Raw genomic sequence first — 5,947 nt, forward strand, 5'->3', positions numbered from 1 at the left:
TATATATATATATATATATATATATATATATATATATATATATGTATGTATGTATATATATGTATATATATATATATATATATATATATATATATATATATATATATATATATATATATATATATATATATACATACATATATATACATATATATTTACATATATATAAGCAACATTTGCAAAAAAAGGCAAAACTGGCTGCCTACAAACAAACTGGTTTTCTGAGCTTACTTTCTCTTTTTTATTATCATTTTTCAGCCTTTTATGGCTTTGTTGATAGGACAGCTTCAGATATGACAGGAAACAAGGTAAGAGAGAGGGGCTGACACACAGCAAAGGGCCCAAAACAACATTCCCGGACCGGGAATCGAACCCAGGCCGCGGCGGTGAGAGCGCCGAATCCTAACCACTAGACCACCAGGGAGCCAGTTTCAACCCTCAAAGACTCAACTGACCTTTGTGTGTCACATTATCGCTAACTCTTTTTTTATTTACGGTGTCCAGCACTATGATAACTAATCATAGATATTACAGTGACAGCCTCAATGAGATTTCCCTTTGTCTTCTTCCTTTCTTTTTATTCCTTTTCTCTTCTTGTGCACCAACTGCTCAGCCAATCAGAGTGATATTTCTCACCAATTAGCTCCAACAACAATTCCACATGCTCAGTCGACCTAAAACCCGTAAGTTTAAACCCTATGGTATCATTCATGTTCACACCTGGTCAAACAGGGCATGAAGTCGGGGGAGATGTTTGCTTTTGGAGAAGCTTCAAAGTGTCATATGCTGCCACGCCAGTCGGAAAAGATGTTTCAGATGCTGTTAGACAATCACACGGCTGCCTCACTGAAAGAGGGCCTTAAAAGAAGAGTTGGGCATTTTGGGACGCTTAATTTAGCATAAAACCCTGGCTCTGGATGAAGGTGACAGAAGCAGCCCTGCCCTGATTCCAGCCTTTACACAAAGCTAAGCTAACTGGCTGCTGGCTGATGTTTCCTGTCGACCATACAGACATGTGAGATGCATCGATTTACTCGTCTAACAGAGTTTCACGCTGTAGAACCGCTTGTTTCACGTTTGTATGATAAAACATTATCATACTATTCACTTGTTTTCAGCAGGCCCTAAACCTATCTATGTTAACAGGAAACATCTATGTTAACAGTCAAAATCTGGTCTATTTAAGAGTTTATAAGTAAACAGTCGGAGATTGCAGCCAGGATTCCTGTTACGATAAGTCTGAGAGATGACACATGAGAAGACTTCAGGGCTTTTAAAGAGAAGACAAGAAGACGATGTGTTGTACACGCCTTGCACACCAAGAGCACATCAGAGCAGTTACTACACCCTGTTAGTTTTCAGTCCATGACAATATCCTCACATTTGTCTGATGTTTTTTTTCACTTCAGCCATGGAAGTTATGATGTCATTGGCAGATGGCGGCGGGAGGCAGCTGATTCAGAGCTGATTGTCTCAGCACTGACAAGTAATGACGCTGCACTGACACACAGAAAGGGCAAAAGAAATGATTCAATATTAAGAACACACACACACACACACACACACACACACACACACACACACACACACACACACACACACACACACACACACACATCACCACAAAATGACAAATGAGCCAAAGTCCAGCACCTTAACCCTAACCCTATGTAAAAGAGCACTCCAACCGATACTCCCTCCATGCAGCCCCTCTTTGCTCAGAACCCCAAAAATATGGAGCCAACCTCCAATCAGACCAGACATGATGTCAGATGAGGTGATTGAGAGCAACGGGATGCCAAATGATCAGTGACAAGACGAGACACCGCAAGGACGAAATGAGCTGAGACGACGGGGGTTTATGAGGAGCGGACATTTGCCGCAAATAAGTCTGTTTGTCTCAACACTAATGATTTCATGTCCCCTGTCTCCCAGAGCGAAACCAGCTACAGCGCTGCTGCTTCTTCCTGAGCGGACTGACACGTGTCCTGCAGAACAGCGACAAGACAACGGCGTCAACCTTGACCTGACAAACTGATGAGCGAGCTAAAACAGAGGGAGATTCACTCGTGAAGTTGCACACAGAGACTGGTTGTTTGGGGAGACTCTCTGGATTCAGCTCTGCCAGTCACACGATCAGCACCCACCGGGAGAGAAATCTGCCAGCATTACTGCAAAGTGCACCACTGCTCGAGTTATCCTGCCATTGTAATGGCCTCTGTGACTCACCAGAAAATCAGCAGGCACAAAAAAAGAAAAACTGGCTTTTGTCACGAAAGTGTCCACAAGCAGCGAGTTTGGTTGCTGCGGAACAGGGGAAGTTGTGTGAGGGACGCCGGCGGTGATACAGACAGCGACAGAGATGGCGAGTTTTGAGAGTTGACAGATTTGTGACATATAGCGCGTTTGGAGTGTATAGTTAGTATGTTATATAGTGTTTAGTGTAGTGTGTTTAGTATGTATAGTTGTTTTCTTGTGTTGTGAGTCAAAACAAGGAGAAGACTGCTGGATGTGGAACAGGCAGGAATGAGCTGAGGAGCCCTGAGCCTGAGGCACTGCCTGCATTTAAAGGTCCCATAGTATACTGTTTTTCATCAATTTCACACGACTGTCAGAGGTCTAACAACTCTGTATTCGATATGCATTGCCCCAAACCCATCTGTGGTCATGAATTTCAGCTGTCTAAAAGTTGCTCAAATGAGCTCTGCAGAGCTCTCCCTGAGAACAGTCTGTTTCTGTGCCCATGGGTGTAGCGGACGCAGGGTTAGCGGGGGACATGTCCTCCGCACTTCCTGTATCACTGTCAACCACACTTTTTACAGACATTATCGAGCTCTGTTTCCTCGTTGTGATTTGTTTCTCCTGGTCCCGCCCCCCATCGAAATGGCCAGAAGGGCGAAGGAAGCGCACGTTCACAAAAAGCTCGCCCTCGAGCAGTTGTGCTCTTTCCACAGAGGCACTGTGGAGAGAGCTAAGGTTCAATACTGACTCTTTTTTAGCGAGTTTTATCTGAAGCTGTTGTAGAAATGAAATCCAAATTTCATGACTGTCTGTTATATTTTTAACTGGGACAACAGCACATATGTTTTTTCTTTTTATGTCTCTATTAACACAACCAACTACTGTTATTACTATCAATAAAAAATGTTATATTTGTGACAGACTTTTAATTTTGAACATTATGGATTTTGGTAGAAAGTGTGCTCATTCATTTATAGGCCAAGTATGAATTGCTATTTTATCATATTTGTCTTAAATCCAGCTCCATTATAGCAGGTAAAAACGGGGAAAGAAGTCAGGAGAACAAATTTGAAAGATGTGTGAGCCTCCTTTCATAATTAACAGAGGGGGAACAGTATCTGACAGTAATATTCCAAGCTGTCAGGATGCGTTTCCCCTGTTTTAAATGGTCAAATTGAATGATATCAGCCTAAAAATCACAGGACCTATCTGTTGTGGGGAACGAAGTCAGGAGTATGAATTTCAAAGATGTCCGAGCCTCCTTTCATTTTGAACAGAGGGGGAACAGTATCTGACAGTAGAATTCCAGCTGTCAGGATGCATTCTGTTTTTGTACGAAGCTGAAGTTAGCCTCCGATTCACCAGCTTCTGATTCGGCACTTAAGGGGAAAGTTGAGAGGAAATCAACATAACATGCAGTGCACTGATTAATCTACAGGCCCTGAAGATTCATTCAGACACAGTTTCTGATCTGTGATACCTTTATTCTATTTGTGAAAATGCAATAAAGGCGGATTTCACTGTTTTCTCATCATCAAAGATGAAGACAAACTTGACACACGATCAGAGACAAAGGACAAAATTAGTGCTGAAAACATTTCGCCGACAAGTGAAGAAAAGGAAAGTCCAGAAATTCGTCCTGATACCGTATTTTGTTCTTGCCAGCAAAAGAATAATCCTAACGAGCCACATGCACAGTGCGACCTCTGCCATGACTGGTTCCATCCTGTTTGTGTGGGATTCCTAAGTATCGAAGACATTGCTGCCATATCTCCATGGCACTGTCCTTCATGTACAGATACCCGAATGAATAAAAAAATACAGCCAGTGCGTAAGGACCAGGTGAAGAGGAGATTATCCTTTGGACAAGAAATTCCATCCTGTCCCCAAGAGTTTAAAGTAAGTCTAACAAGGACTGAACGGGCAACAATTCAGCCAGCTAAAAGGGTACAGGGTCTTGAAGAAAGGCTGGACGGATCTTCTGAGCTGCAAAATAGGATCTGTAAACAAATTTTGCGTTCTTTCTTTTACGTCTAACAAAATAAAACGCACTCAAAGTCGAAAAAATGAAAATGTGTATTGGAGAGGTAAGGCTGTATGCAAATTTGCTGGTTGCACAACTTACTTTGTATCTTTGGAGGAAGACCCAACTGATACTGAAGGTGATATACCTGTTAATGTAAAGGCCCAGGGAAAAATTGACAGCATAGCAGACCAACCTGAGCGCCACACACCCAGAGGACAACTTGGCGAATGTTCTCCCATGTTGGTTCACACAAAACAACTGGCATCCGCAGATGAGGAGAAAATTCTCGCTGGAAATCTTAATGATGTTAAGTCTGTCCCAGTCTTGCCTGCGTCAGGATTATTTCAAGCTGTTCCTGAAAGACTTGAAGCCACAAAAAAGTGAAACTGATTTCAGTTGGGCCATGATCCACGCGTTCATTCAAGCATTCAACACTGCTTCAATACAGCAATACTTGCAACTTTGTTTTCAGGTGTGCCAAGAGCAGCAGACAGTGCAAATGACTGTGATACACCTCAGTGCTGCTCACATGCTTAAGCATGAAACTGAGCAAGGTGCAGTGCAAAAAAGAAACAAAAAATCTTTTCTTGCACAGCTTCTCCAAAATGCCACAGATTTTTCTGTCATCTTGTCAATTATGAAGTCCTTAGTGTGTGTTTTTTCATCAAGGACTGAGACAAAAATGTGTCAGGAACATCTGTCAAGACTGCAGGAAGCCATACGGACACAGAGGACAGGACAAGATAAACCTAATAAATGCTGCTGATGATGAAGAACCAAGTCTCTCTGAAGACCAGCATAAATCAATTAGGAAGTCATCACCTTTCTTTGCTCCCATAGAAGCAGTGGTAAAGGACACAAATGATAAAGCCAGAAAGGAAGATGAAGCTGAGGGTGCACCACAAAAAATACCCATTTCTGTGAGTCTGTGTTGGACATTCTTTTAGATTATACAGGTACAGTTCCCCTTTGGTCAGGCGTTATGCTGAAACATCTTGGCAAAACAACAGACAGTAATGCCATTGTTGAAAATTGGTTCCGCACAACAAAAATTGTTGTTCTGGCATCAAAGCTGCATAGAAGGGCAGGAGATTTTCTGCAGCTCCAGCATGAGTTTGTTGTGGGAAGAATAAAAGGAACATTACTCAAAAAACAGAAACAGCCAAACAACAATGAAGATGGAGAGGAAACTGATGGCCCAGACTCTTTTCCCCTATCACAAGAGGAGAAATGGAAGAAGTGACCTACTCGAAAAAGAAAGTCCAAGTGCTTCATCTCCCCTCCTCCACTGAAAAAGTGTCTTGTGGAATCTGCAACATCTGCCAGCCAAAAACCTCCAAAGACTAAGAGTCACATCAAAGGTGCAGCAGTACACCCGCCACCACAAAAAATACAGGGATGCCGTCCATATTAGGGAGGAGAAGGGTGGATAGAGCAGCAAACAGTGTCGATGACAAATACATGTACAGTGGACAACCTCCTGTATATGCTTCATATGGCTATTAAGAGGAGACCTGGGATTAAATCTGACCTTAATACTTGTTCCAATAATTGGATTTCCACCCGCCTACAAGTCCACAAACTTTTTGAAAAGGAGGAGTGGTCCCAGGGGAAATTATTGTGGCTAAACACCATTGGGTGATTTAAAGGGACTTCATGGGATGCTTATGGGACAGAGGA

General features: G+C 42.4%; 1 non-coding gene across 1 annotated transcript; it reads right to left on the reverse strand.

The window, feature by feature from the left end:
* Positions 1-352: 352 nt before the first annotated feature.
* Positions 353-424, reverse strand: trnae-cuc. Its single transcript has one exon. It is a non-coding gene; the product is annotated as a tRNA-Glu (tRNA).
* Positions 425-5,947: the final 5,523 nt, after the last annotated feature.

This window comes from Acanthopagrus latus, chromosome 6, assembly GCF_904848185.1.
Source record: "Acanthopagrus latus isolate v.2019 chromosome 6, fAcaLat1.1, whole genome shotgun sequence".
Classification (NCBI taxonomy): domain Eukaryota; kingdom Metazoa; phylum Chordata; class Actinopteri; order Spariformes; family Sparidae; genus Acanthopagrus; species Acanthopagrus latus.